The 15,306-nt window shown below is 35.8% G+C and overlaps 1 protein-coding gene and 1 pseudogene across 1 annotated transcript in view; one reads left to right on the top strand and one right to left on the bottom strand.

The window, feature by feature from the left end:
• The window catches only part of LOC123681630 (cardioacceleratory peptide receptor-like), a 146,862-nt gene that overhangs the window by 87,238 nt on the left and 44,318 nt on the right, over positions 1–15,306 (bottom strand). The window lies entirely within an intron of this gene.
• LOC123683560 lies at positions 12,804–12,975 on the top strand (annotated as a pseudogene).

Genomic DNA, 15,306 nt, shown 5'->3' with positions numbered 1-15,306 from the left:
TTCGATAACGATCGCCTGTGATTGTTTCAGTCGGTTTCAACAACTCATAATGCAATACGCCAATACACCAAATACTGAGCATGACCTTGGAACTGTGAATATTCGGTTTGGCATTATCGTAATGAACTCATTTTTCGTATCCAGTCCCAATGCGATGCAGAAATCTATTCCGTCTTTGCCTTGTAAGCAGCTGTTCACAAGCAATCAAACGGCACCCAATTTCATTGTTTCTGAATCAATACCACGACTTTCAGGTGTTTTGAAATGGCTTGTTGCGTCACTCCCAATGATTCCTGTCAATTCGCGTTTGACACGACTTTTTTAGTAATGCCTCCAATTCTGCATCATCGAAAATCTTCTTTCTTCCACCGTCAAAATCACCGTTCTTGAAGCGTTGAAGCAATTCTCGGCACGTTATTTAACTAATAGCGGCCTCACCATAAGTAGCATTCGATGAGCCTCAGCCGCAGATTATTCAATATTAAAGCAGAAAATTAAAATACCTAAGTTTATTGTATGACATCTACAATTTATTCATTCTGACTACCACTTACCGCTACAGCCGTCTATTGCAAAACGGTGAAAGCAAAACTGTACACATAATAAAATTCGAAACAGAGGGATTTGAACAGAATGATATCTCGCTCTGTAACGTTGAAATGAGCACAGTAAAAATATCCTGCATAAAAAAAAACGTTTTATCCATCTCAATAAGGGAATACCCAAACTGTTCTAGCATTTTGATTTAATTTTTTGTTTGTTTACGGCCCCACCTAATAAAGAAAACCAACTTTTTAGAACGAAAACGGAAAATCCAAATAACGAAAGAGAGAAGACGAAACTTCGATATTTCCTCTCAAACGAGGCAAGTTTAATCGCAGCGAAAGTGTTTCGCTGTTATAATTCTTGTTGTTTAATCGTCCCCGACATAAAGTCAACGTCCACACTTTCGGAACGTACCCCCCTTTTCCAATTAAGATTTACGCTTGACTCTCCCGATTCTAAGACGTCTAATGGAAACTGTTATTTCCTTGATTACCTCGTCTACCACTCTTAAGGTTATCTCGAGTTGAGTGTCGAATCTCTGTTGGTGAAGATACGTGCACTTGGAAAGCGTCTTTATGTTGAGATCAGATACAGGATGTTCAAGAATGGTGGCAACGAGCCGTGGAATTTGCCGTCAATGTGAATTTGATGTTTTCAAATAGTTTTTATGGTGGATGGAGAGCACTCAATGGTCGATATCCTGAATTATAATAATAACTGTCTTTATTAAGATAAAATTTTACCTCTGAGTAAAATATAATGTTGCTTATTGCTTACCTCTAGGCAGTAATTGAATTCTTATACAATGTTTTCATCGACATTTTGTAGGAACTTATCAATTGCAAGAAGTGATTTTCTTGATGTTGCAGAATGTGAGTTTAAAGATCTAAAAATTATGGAAAATTGTTTCGTCAAGTTTCGTGTCTTTATTTGAATAATCAACAAAAATATAGAAAATTGAAACTACGTACATCGTCAAAAGTCTTAGCCAAACTAGGTTTCTCAAGGAATATATAATCTATATTCTGGAATTGAGATGAATATTTTCCTCTATTTCACCAGCAATAAACTTGATAGGAAACATTTGTTTGTTACTCTTTACTTTATGCAGGATGAGACAAAATAGGAAAAATGAGGAAAAATCTGAATTTATCGATTATTTATTTTTGTTTGATTATAGTTATTCCACAGCTGAAACCAAATTCATTAGTCCGTATTTCCACCTCTTCTTTCAATCAACTGCCCAATACGGCTAGGCATCCCACGAATCAATCAAAATGAAATTTTCAGGCAGATCGTTTCATTCTTCCTGAAGGTCTAAACTCAATTTCTGAAAAGTCGAAGGTAGTTTTGGTGATTGGATATTGCTCTCCTTAAGTAATTCCATACGTCCTCAACTGGATTCATGTCTCGTGAGTTTGCTGGCTAGTTCATTCTCTGGATATTGTTCTCTTGAAGAATGTTTTGAACCCTTCTTGTGTGGTGTGGTGGAGAGTTATCATCTTGATAAATGAAATTATCCCCAAATTCGTTGCGCAGAGGAACAATGATTGGTTCAATGATGTCTTCTATGTAGGTGGCACCAGTTATTGTTCGTTCAAAGATAATAAGAGGGGTACGGTGACTGAACATTATAGCCACTTAGCACATTATTGATCCGTCTTGAAAGGGCACAACTTCCCGAGCAAAATTGAGTCTGCCTGGACCTATCCAAACCTTTTCTCGTCTACTATCACTAAACCGAATCGTGACTCGAAAAAAGTACGTTGCGCTATTGTGGTAAAAGCCAGTCTTGGTGGTGTTCTGCCTATTGCTGACGGGTAGCTCTATGTACAGGTGAGGTACTCTTAAAAGTCTTCTTGCCCTTACATTTGAGGTATGCAACAGTCCCCTTATGGTACTGGTTAAGACTACCCATCTATAGGTGCTCAGAAAATGACTTTGAAGGGCTGTTATAGATACCGTTCGATTACTTCGAGTAAAATTTGCGATATAATGGTCTTCCCTTGCAGATGTTACTTTGGGTCGACCAGGCACCGGTCTCCGGGCAACGCTGCCGATTTCCAGATGGAGGGCCTCTATACGCCTTACCGAAGTCCGTGGAATATTCAAATGTTGCGCAATCGGGTGGTTCAACAAAGACTCTAAAGGTAGGGCTACTATTTTTGGTGATTTACTCACTATTCATCGTATTTTAGACCAATTTTAAATTGAATTCATTGTAGGTACTTAGCCAGGTGAGTTCTTTTTAAGTACTGAGCTGTTCTTGGTACCACTTTCAAATTCGTTTACAATACAACGAATTGTGAGTCGATTAACTGTATTATGTAATCCATTCTTTTAAATTTCTCTCAGTATTCACAAATGAGCACTGATTCTTATTAAAACAATTCAACAAATGTCAAACGTTGTTCAAGCGTGCATCTTTTCTTGATTGAATATTAAATGGCACACAATACTGAACACACTCAAAAAAAATTGAATTGTTCCATATCTATCAGAAAACCCTTCATAAATATCGAAATTCACTAATTTTCGGTCCTAAATTTTTGTAAAATTCAATGTTTTATTATAGAAACGTTGGTAAGTAATTTTGGCGTCAGCAAAATAATAAAACCTATGCGTTTGGACTAGTAACCGGTAAACAAGACCTACCGTCTTGGCAACTACTACGATAACTAATCAAGAAATCTGGAACGTGCAAAAGAATAATGAACCTAACTGTATGAGCATGTTTATATGATATTCTTTTTAATTTATCTGTTTCAGTTACAGTAAGGATATAATTTATCGCCCCAGACTAAAACGATAAAAGGACCTCAACAGTCACAGCGTAAAAATGAAGTGTTGGAATGTTTTCAACTGTCAACTCCCTAAGCGTTTTATCTTTCTGCTTCCAACATATTCTTTTATCAACAAATTCTATATGCACCTCGGGTAAACCACTGGATTTGCTCTTCTGATTCCTGCGAAGAGGATGATTTATCTCTCCTCTACGTCGTGGGCAATTCAACATACATCTATCAGGATTGAAGAGGAAACAGAGATCATTTATCCCTGAAAAAGGGAGCATTAAATTGAAAAAAGAAGTGGTGTGAAGTTTCCCGAAGTTCTGGATGAAAGAACAACCAGAGACTCGAGCTTATTCTTGTGCTGTCGATAGCTTGGCAGGACATAAGAAAACTGGCGATCAATGGCCTGTAAAAACTTGTTGTATTTCTTTGCGTTACTATAGGGCAAGCTTTCAAGAGGTGATAGTTCGATAAAATTTATTTAGCTACAACTGCTTCATTTTGAAAGTGTTTGACCACTGAATTTTCTGCATTTGCGTTACGTAATGAAACTCATGACACAACTCAAATTTCATTACGTAACTCATTTTTTCGGAGGAGAATTTATAGGAATTTTTCCGGAGGAGATTTTATACACTGAAAGAACTTATACCAATAACCGGCACTGCTTCTTCTATATAGGATGGAAGTCTTTTTAAATCACTCATTTCGACCAAACACATCAAATAACAACCGGAAATTTCACAAACCAACTTGATTGACATCAAGTGGTTGTCAATGTAATAAACACATTTCGATGATCTCAAGACTTAAGGCAATTGATTTTGACATTGTAGTACTGAAGCTAATACGGAATCTTAACATAGTTGTTATGTTGATGACCTAAAGGTCATGACAAGCCAAATATTGGATCTGGGAAATGTGCTTTCACTACCAAGTACACAATACATATACTCTTTTTTTTAAACATTTCCACATAACTTCCTTGTCAATCTATTTGTTTATCATTGTGACAAAAGTCCGATATTATCATTAGTTTACTTTTTCAGTTTTATATCCTTTAATGATTTTAAAGAATTACTGTTAAGTCATGAATACAATACCAGAGGAAAAAATTATCTCAGTAGAGAAAAAACAAATTTTAGTTATATACAAAGGAATGCTGTATATTTTATAATCACAGTATGGAATAAATTTCCTCAAAATTTTAAATGCATGCCTATTGCAATTCAAAAAAAAAGATTAAAAATGTTTTTGGTTAGTAAATGTTATTATAGTGTTAAGGATTTTTTAAGTGAAAGGGATTTTGTTTCATTATAGTTTTCATATGTATTGACGTGATCTACATCTGTTGATATTTGATCAAATAAAGGATATTATTATTATTATTATTATCTATTCATCCTCCAAAAAGTATTTGAAATGAACAGTGATGATGAGATGGTATATGCTGCTGAACATTTCATCTTGAATTTATAGCGAATAGATCGAAGGAAAAATATGAATACGCTTACAAACATTTAATGGATTATTGTCAAAAAAACGGTTATCTGCTGATCTGAAATCGTAATGATTGCATAGGTTACCCATTTGTCAACGAATTGAAAGTATCTGAATGATCAATCACGTTTTCGTGGGGATTATTAAAATACTGATGGATGACAAACGAGAACTTTATTGTGGTACAGCACTTGGATACATCCTTGAACAATCTACTAACTCAACTGGATGCTCACCTCGTAACTTACTCTACTGAACTCTCCTTTTTTCCCAGTTTTATACCTGGGCTACAAATATAAAATCATATTATACACCGTGAATTTCTTCTTCCTTTTCTTATTCTCTAAGTTGTATGCCTACGCTATGGTATGATAGTGCTTGAACAATAATTAGGGTAGGGGAGAGATATTCTCTATTGTATCTTTCTGAGAACCCTATGAATGAGAAAGTTGTATGCACAAGTACCACGAAATACCACTGATGCAGGTTCATTTATATTAAGTATTGTGACGACAATTTCGGCTCGACAAAGACATTATGTCTAATTGCTTTTTGTCGCCACAAATCAAATTACTCAGTGCTGAAAGCTTCACTGCAGAATATTTTTAATTACTACTAAAATTTAAAATTAAATTCCGCAATTTTTTTTGAAATTGCCTAATACACGTGAATACACAGAACATTGTTTCCGCTCAGTTTTGCTTGTGCTTTAATCGCTTTAAAGAACCATGAGAGGTGGAAATCCTCAACGGTTGCCGAAGTAGATATTGAGAATTCTCGACATAGCAGATAAAATATTTGGAAAGGGAAGTGTCGAAAAAAAATTTGCTAAAACTAATATTACCGAACAAGGAAACAGCAATGTCGCTGACTATTCAGGTAATAAATTTAGAACGGCTAGCGAGAAAGAAGATCACGTTCCAGGTGGAGTTCAACTCATGTTTATCAATTGTATAAACTGCAACATAACTTTCAAATACTTGACAATGCTCAGCATGGAGTAAGGACTATTTGCTCCACTTCGAATGTTGTTGATTTCATCTATAAATGCCTTAACGTTGGAAATTTTGTCCCAAGGGTATTTTTCGACCTAACCCAGGCGTTCTATAGTCTCTCCCATAAATTCATACTGAATAAGTCTTATGATGTGGGCTTCGAGCTATATCATACAAGCGTATTCTTGAACTGATTTCATAGTTATGTAGAGGGTAACATTTTTATACTGTGAACATGATATAACGTAAGGTGTTCCACAGGGATATGTCCAGGGACCACTCCTTTTTTTGTTGTTTACTAATGACCTTCCTCTTATTTAGAAATAAAATCGAATCATCCTATAAATGCTAAAAATGATCAATATAAACTTTTTATAGCTGCTTCTGAGAAACAATGGAGGAGTTACAAAGATTATGTGAACTCTTAGTACGGAGCTTTATCGAATGGTACCACTTTTAAATGCAATCATGCTTAATGTGAAAAAAACGGAATCAATTCATTTCAACTATCAAATGATTCGAACAAGATGCCAAGAAAAGATTTGGCACCTCGAGAACTAGTTAACACGATTATATTATTCAGTTTTTGGCTTGTCAATGACATTATTTTTGTGTCCTTGTGTGAATTTCTGTTGACGATTGACCATAATTCATTTATTTTACTTATCTCTGTTTTTTTTGTACAGTTGTATTCTGGAGAATTTTTAAGTTGGAGTTCATTGGTTTTAATCTGCCTCAACTCTGTAACTCTGTTTCATAATAATAATAATAATAATAATTCGTTGTCTGCATTGAAGACATAATTATTCAATAAAACGATTGCATCAAGTTTATCGATATTTACCGACATCTGAAATGGAACTCATACATATGTATATTGATGCAGTGTGCAGAACCTCAACGGTTCATAATATGCAATAACAAGAATCAAGGGCACGCTTCCTGTGAGATACCTTATAAGCATCTACTACAGCTTACTGTACTGTCACATGTCCCATAATATCCTGCTGTGGGGAAATTCTCCGGAAGTTAATAGGGCGTTCCCTCAGGCCTTCCTAACTTGAATACTCCATGTGATATTCAACTCTGCTCCGTGGATCGCTTGTAGACTCCTCTTCATCGAGAATAGTATTCTTTCATTAGCATTTATTTTCTTCTTGTACTTACTCTTGTTATAAAACGGTTAATGAGTAATTATTCATTAATGACTTATCCTATACATAAAATTGTGTTGTCTGAAAGGATCAATAAATAAAATCATCGACTTTAGCCTAACAGAAAACTATCCCCGTAGTCGACTTTTTCACTCCCCGCCAAGAGGAACATTCACTCAATCTCAGATATTTGAAATATTAGAAAGATAAACTCGGTAGTATCCGATCCTCGTAGACCTTCTGGTGCTCCTCCTCGCGTGAGGTCTGCTGTGAGAAACTCTTCTGTCAGTGAGAACTGTATGATCTCAGTACAGTATATAGCTTTTGTTTTCCAGGATGGTCTCCGATCGGTACTTGTGAAGGGTGTTTTTTTTAGAGCTATAGAATTTTAAATTGCAATAAAACAACGATGGATTATTCGATTGACATGAATTTTATTTATCCGTAAGATAATCTTGTGGCATTACATTTTAAATTTGATTTCTGGCATATGACCGCCACGGCTGGCTCGGATGTAGTCCAATTTTCGATGACTTTTTCCAACATTTGTGGCCGTATATCGGCAATAACACGGCGAATGTTGTCTTCCAAATGGTCAAGTGTTTGTGGCTTATCCGCATAGACCAATGACTTTACATAGCCCCACAGAAAGCAGTCTAGCGGTGTTAAATCACAAGATCTTGGTGGCCAATTCACAGGTCCAAAACGTGAAATTAGGCGGTCACCAAACGTGTCTTTCAATAAATCGATTGTGGCACGAGCTGTGTGACATGTTGCGCCGTCTTGTTGGAACCACAGCTCCTGAACATCATGGTTGTTCAATTCAGGAATGAAAAAGTTAGTAATCATGGCTCTATACCGATCACCATTGCCTGTAACGTTCTGGCTATCATCGTTTTTGAAGAAGTAAGGACCAATGATTCCACCAGCCCATAAAGCGCACCAAACAGTCAGTTTTTCTGGATGTAACGGTGTTTCGACATACACTTGAAGATTAGCTTTACTCCAAATGCGGCAGTTTTGTTTGTTGACGTAGCCATTCAACCAGAAGTGCGCTTCATCGCTAAACAAAATAAAATGGACGTAGTGCGCGATACGTATTCCGCACAGAACCATTATTTTCGAAATAAAATTTCATTATTTACAAGCGTTCTTCAGGCGTGAGTCTGTTCACGATGAATTGCCAAACCGAACTGAGAATAAATCACTTGACAGCTGTTAAATCGGTCTCCATCTTGAACAGTAATGCCAACTTAAAGTTGTATATCTCGAAAAAAAACACCCGTTAGTATGGCACTTTTTCAAAATGAATCTAATATGATAGTAAATTGTTAGTGGAGTATCTTCTTTACTGCATCCTGTCTCCCATCATATTCATTTTCTGCAAACATTTGACATCCACCCGTGATATGTTGGATTGTTTTGCTTGTTGGACAGATAGACGTATCAAAATTGATCGTAACTGTTGTTACGATGTTGTTAGTCGGATGTTGTATGATATGTTCATAGTGGTTTTTCCTGGAGATTACTTGATCTTGGATATCTGGGAGAAAACCTTCCATTCGTGGATACATTCCACGTGAGTTCGACGCTTCAATGTCGATACAATTCTGGTCAACTCGTTGAAATGTGTTCCAGAACAGAAGATCAATGTAATCGCAGTTCCAGGAAGTCTAACAGAGCCGTAACAATAATAATGATTTCCATGTAGAGACTTCTTCCCCCATTTTTGCAGTTTTTCTTGGATTGTCTGGTGGTGGTGGTATGGAATATGGTCTTTATGAAGCTGTTATAGTGTTAATTCGCCTGCTTCACACAATGTTTTATAGACATCTGATGTACTCGGAAGTATGTTCGTAGGCTTTTTATATCCCAATGGTCAAGTTCAATGAAGTCATCAAATCAATTAATTATATTATTATCAATATTATTATAAACATACAAAAAAAAGGAAAATTATTTTCCTGAGTGGCGTTTATACCTTAATCCGAATTGAACAGAAGTTTCCTGTTTCCATTTAAATGATCAACAAAAATATAGAAAATTGAGAGTCACTATCAATAATTCCATCTTGAATCATAATTATAATTATCTTGGAGTTAAACTTGATTCTTCTTCGAATTTCAGGGTCCTCTTGGGAAATTTGTGTATGAAATTGAGAAATAATATTTTTCAAAAATTAGGGGTGCTGATGCCAGCACTCTTCGTATGACATGCTTTGGCCTTGGTTTTTTCAGCTTCTGAATACTGTTGTTCTGTTTGATTCAATAGTTCTCAGATTCATAAAATTGATGCACAGCTTAACGTTTTTTATGAGAATTATCAGTGGAAATATTAGATTTACACCTTTATATTGGTTACGTATGCTATTACATATACTTCCGCCTCATATTCGTAGACAGGTTGCAGTCAAAAAATCTTGGGATAAATTTAATTTCTACCCAAACTTATTTCCAATTGTCAGATTAAAGTCACGCAAACCTTTAAGGGTTAATACCTTCCTTCAATCTAATGAAATTAATAGGACATTTAGCGTTCGTAATGGAGTTCTTGTAATGTCTTCAAGAAAATTGTAATCGTTGATCCTTCAGAGAAAGTTTCAGGTTTTAATATTAGTAGGAAAATTTGTATTTCAAATCGACTTAGGATTGTTCATGGTGGTTGCAATAGTATGCTCTTCAAAATGGCATTCTATTGAAAGCCCACTATGTTGAAAGTTTGGAGTAGAAGAAACTATTGACCACTCGGTGAATACTTGTCCAATTTATAAATTTCATGGTAGTTTTCAAGCTGTCAATGGACGATTAGGAAAACATTTCCTAATAGTTCGAGATGACATCCAAATACAAACGACAACAATATCCCTTATATCCTATCCTCAACTTCATCCTTAACCTTGGATAAGAAGCAATTACTGAAGCCTCGCTCCACTATTCCTGTTCTGCTTCCAGAAGTTTTCAACTTGGAAAGGACGACAACCTATGAATCACAATTTCGGTCAATATCGGTTCTTAACTTCCTTTTTCTTCTCTAGATCCTGACAATTATTAAAAACACATTCGACAACCGTTTCTGAATAACAATGGCTTATCGGAAGATGATCGAGGAATCTTTTGAAGATTATAAATCCCTCTTGATAGGTATATTTCTATCCCAATCCAGGATAAGGTTGAGTTTATACTCGTACGTCAAGCAAAAAATTAGAGAAGCACTTGAAGACAGGAAGTTTTGCATCTTTGTTCAAATTCATATTGATGTCACTTTCCATCAAATTTCGGAGGTAGATTTTGATAAATTTTGAGTCAGCCCTTAGAACACAAGTTTTATCTCTTTTTTGGAACAATTCACTCAATGATACGAAAAAGCATGCAAAATTTATGAATGCGTACTGGGCAGATTAGATTTTTTTTCAATATATTATGAAAATGTTGTCCAAAATATTGGGTGTACAATTTTGCTTCCGCCATTTTGCAAATGCAATAGAGAGGCTGTAGTGGTAAGTAGTGTTCGAAATAAATAAATCGTAGATGTCATACATAAAGCTTAGATATTTGTAAACATAACGCCATCCAAATATTAGTCGATTTGTGTCTGCATCATGAAGTTATTCTCGATGAAACATGTCATCTTACGAGCCACATTCTCGTAATTTGCGGGAGGTTTTAATTTTCTGCTTTTATATGAAGAAACCTGCAACTGAGGCTCGTCTCAAATAACTATGGTGAGGCCGCTATTAGTGGAAGAACGTACCTAGAGTGGTTTCAACGCTTCAAGAATGATGATTTTGACGTCGAAGACCAGCATGGTGGTGAAAGAGCCAAGGTTTTCGAACATAGTAATAATAATAATAATAATAAGTCTTTATTTCCAACAGGTATTGATACCCAATTACAGTAAATATAATACAACAATCAATATAAAATCAATACTAATTTATAAAGAAAAAAAAGAGAAGATGCAGAATTGGAGGCATTACTTGATCAAGACAATTTCACTATTTCACAATAATTCAAGTAATGGACTTGATTCAAATCAAAATGGCCGTCGTTGACAGTATATGCTAATTTATTGCGTTTCCATGGAAACGACTCAAAAGCCCAATTTCATTGGTCTACCAAGCGAGGTGTGGGCAAAGTGCCGTGGGGAATAATATTTCCCACAGTATGAGCAATACATAGTTTTGAAATTGAGTAAGCTATGAAGAATACGCTACTTTTCATAGCAGTTGTAGGAAAATTGATTTTACAGCATGACAATACTCGATCCCATGTTGCGAAAGTGATAAAGACAAACTTGGAAACGTTGAAATGGGTCCAAACTCTCCCGCCGACCGCCGTATTCTCCAGACGTTGCTCCCTCGGACTATCACTAGTTTCGATCAATGGCATACGGCTTGGCTGACCAACACTTCCGGTCTTATGAAGAACTAAAAAAATCTGATCGATTCGTGGATCCCTTCAGAAGATGACCAGTTTTTTCAACGCTGGATTCGTACGGTGCCCGAAATATGGGAGACAGAAGTGGTCAGCGATGGACAATACTTTGAATCATAAATGTATAACCAGTTTTTTACAATAAAGCCTCGAATTTCGAAAAAAAATGGGTGGAGCTGAATTGTACGCCTATGTAAAGGGTGTTTTTTTTAGAGCTCTAGAACTTCAAATTGCAATAAAACAACGATGGATTATTCGATTGACATGAATTTCATTTATCCGCAAGATAATCTTGTGGCATTATATTTTAAATATGATTTCTGGCATATGACCGCCACGGCTGGCTCGGATGTAGTCCAATCTGGACGTCCAGTTTTCGATGACTTTTTCCAACATTTGTGGCCGTATATCGGCAATAACACGGCGAATGTTGTCTTCCAAATGGTCAAGGGATTGTGGCTTATCCGCATAGACCAATGACTTTACATAGCCCCACAGAAAGTAATCTAGCGGTGTTAAATCACAAGATCTTGGAGGCCAATTCACAGGTCCAAAACGTGAAATTAGGCGGTCACCAAACGTGTCTTTCAATAAATCGATTGTGGCACGAGCTGTGTGGCATGTTGCGCCCTCTTGTTGGAATGACAGCTCCTGGACATCATGGTTGTTCAATTCAGGAATGAAAAAGTTGGTAATCATGGCTCTATACCGATCACCATTGACTGTAACGTTCTGGCCTTCATCGTTTTTGAAGAATTACGGACCAATTATTCCACCAGTCAGTCAGTTTTTCTGTATGTAACGGTGTTTCGACATACACTTGAGGATTAGCTTCACTCCAAATGCGGCAGTTTTGTTTGTTGACGTAGCCATTCAACCAGAAGTGCGCTTCATCGCTAAACAAAATAAAATGGACGTAGTGCGCGATACGTATTCCGCACAGAACCATTATTTTCGAAATAAAATTGCACTATTTGCAAGCGTTGTTCAGGTGTTCATGATGAATTGCAAAACCTGACAATAAATCAATTGACAGCTGTTAAATCGGTCGCCATCTTGAACAGTATTGCCAACTTGAAGTTATATACCTCGAAAAAAACACCCGTTATAAGAGAGTGAACATTTGATTTCTAATAAATGAACAGTTGGTGGATAAGAATTCGCAAATTTTGAAACGGTCACAAAATTCATAAACTCCCTTAACTTTTGTGGAGCAGTATATATAGTGATGTAATTTGTAACACTATGCCTGAGATATATTTTCATTCAAATTCATAGTCAAATTTTTTTTTCTGAAGATGGCGCCACCGTTTTTATAAGCCAATGAAATGTATTTCGAAACGACATATAAGCTCCCATTTTTATGCAGCTCATATAAGTTTATAATTCATTCGTCGTAGAGGATAAACGTGATCAACAAGGCGGTCCTCCGGAGTGAGGCCCTTTCATTGCACTGCGATCGGGCTGACCTCTGCCACTCTGCCATCGTCCATAATGTGGATTACAGTGGGCGATTAATTTTTGATAGTAGGGACTGAATAACCCGTGGTCCCGGGTATTAAAATTAATATAAATTCTTGTCACTATTGCCATTGTATACAGGGTGTCTACTTCAACAATATTAAAACTTCAAGGCGAGATTCTACATGTGATTTTCAAAAAAAAATTCGTTGATCGTATCAAAAGATGACTAGTTTTGTCAACGTGGGATTCGTACACGACCCGAAAGATGGGAGAAGGAAGTGGACAATACTTTGAATCATAAATGTTCAACGAGTTTTTTACACTAAAACCTCGAATTTCGAAAAAAAACGGCGGAAGCAAAGTTGTACGCCTATTCGAAAAAAACCGAAACGCAAAAGTATAATTTTAAGATGAGTGTTGATAGTAGCTAAGTTAGTCAAGTTTTTAATTAAACAAAAAATAATAATAATAAATTTTGCATTTCAAAACATTTTTATTATTTATATTAGGATTATGCCTGAAACCCAGCACAAATTTTTGGAAATTATTGATTGAAATCTAACGTTTTATTAGAAACTAAAGAATTTCATTGGATATTATATTCCCCATAATTATGACATTTTGAAAACATACAAGGATGATGAAATTGATGATATACGATAAAGTTTTTATAGATTTGGAGCTATATAATTTTGGAACCATATAATTATGGAACCATACAATTATGAACGCCTCTGTTTGAATTCTCAATTTGCTGTTACAACTGACTTACGTGAACATAATACAGGGTGTTTCATTGGGAAACGGAAATACTTTACAGGTGCTTAAGTAGCACCAAGACGGTTCTGGAGATACCCCATTTATTGGGTCTTACTGTCTTCGCAGCCGAGATACAGGGTGTTTTATGAATTTTGCACGTTTCTTTCTGAGGCCATATCAAACGAACCACCTGGTATATTTTCGTCATATTTGGCAAATATGTTCCTAATTGAGAGCCTAAACGTATCATGCAATAACCACCTTGAAAATCCAGGTCCAGGTTAACAAAAAATTATGAATCGTTTGATTCCTCGAAACAACACGCTGTACATCGGAATTTTGATAATCTGTTTTAATATTCAGATACACCACGAACAACTAAACTGAGACGTGTACTTCAAATTTTCGCGCAGACAGTTTTACTGCACAAATTGTCAACGTGAAAGTGAAGTTTTTGGGAATTTGGATACCTGAAAGTGGTTTGAAGTTACTTTTAACAATGAATTATCAAAAATATTGAATCCATAATTATTTCAACATTACTTTGTAATTCATTTTCACATTGGTTTTTCCTTTATATAGTATACTACTCGTATTTCAGTTTCTATTCATTGAGAATTGAGTTGCATTAGGTTGATATCGTATGTTTTGAAACAATTATGAACAAAAAAACATGAAAACAAAATAATTAGATAAATAACTACAAAAACGACTCGAAATGTCCTCCATTTTGATCTGAACATTTTCTTGCTCGTTTCAGAATATCTCGAACTACTTTCCGAATCACATTTGGATTGTTTTTCATTTTTTGGCTAGCCTCTTCTATTTTTCTGATTAGCTGATCCCGAGTATTGATTTCAGAGGAGTGAACTAACGATTTCATGTGACCCCAGACATAAAAAAAAAATTTGTGCAGTAATGAGAAACGACGAGAGAGTAACTCAAAAATAAAAACTGAAATGGTATACAGCTATAAAAAGAAAAATCAATGTAGAAATTAATTACAAAGTTATGTTGAAATAATTATGGATTCTATATTTTTGATAATTCATTGATAAAGGTCACTTCAAACCACTTTCAGGTATCCAAATTCTCAAAAACTTCACTTTTACGTCGAAAATTTGTGCAGTAAAACTTTCTGCGCGAAAATTTGAAGTACACGCCTCAGTAGAGTTTTTAGCGGTGTTTACGAATATTAAAACAGATTTTCAAAATTCCGATGTACAGGGTGTAGTTTCGAGGATTCATAATTTTTTGTTAAGCCGGACCTGGATTTTCAGGGCGGTTATTACATGACACGTTTACGCTCTGAATAAAGAACATATTTGCCAAATATGAAGAAAATATACCGGGTGGTTCGTTTGATTTGGCCTCAGAAAGAAACGGGCAAAATTCATAAAACACCCTGTATCTCGGCTACCTATGCCACCTATGCACCTGTGAAGTATTTCCGTTTCCCAATGAAACACCCTGTACATTGTAGTGCACCAATAAAGAATCTATCTGTCAAGATTTCTTCAAATAATTACCTGCTTGGTGTCCAATATAAAAGTAATAATATAATTGTGCGTGCTTTTAATTAATGAAAAGCAGAAACGAATGGGTTGTTCATTCGTGAAAAATCAAGGAAAAGACTCGGCAACTTCACATCGAAATAAATTCG

This window comes from Harmonia axyridis, chromosome 6 (genome assembly GCF_914767665.1).
Source record: "Harmonia axyridis chromosome 6, icHarAxyr1.1, whole genome shotgun sequence".
NCBI classification, from domain to species: Eukaryota; Metazoa; Arthropoda; class Insecta; order Coleoptera; family Coccinellidae; genus Harmonia; species Harmonia axyridis.
This window is presented reverse-complemented; position numbering and strand designations above follow the sequence as displayed.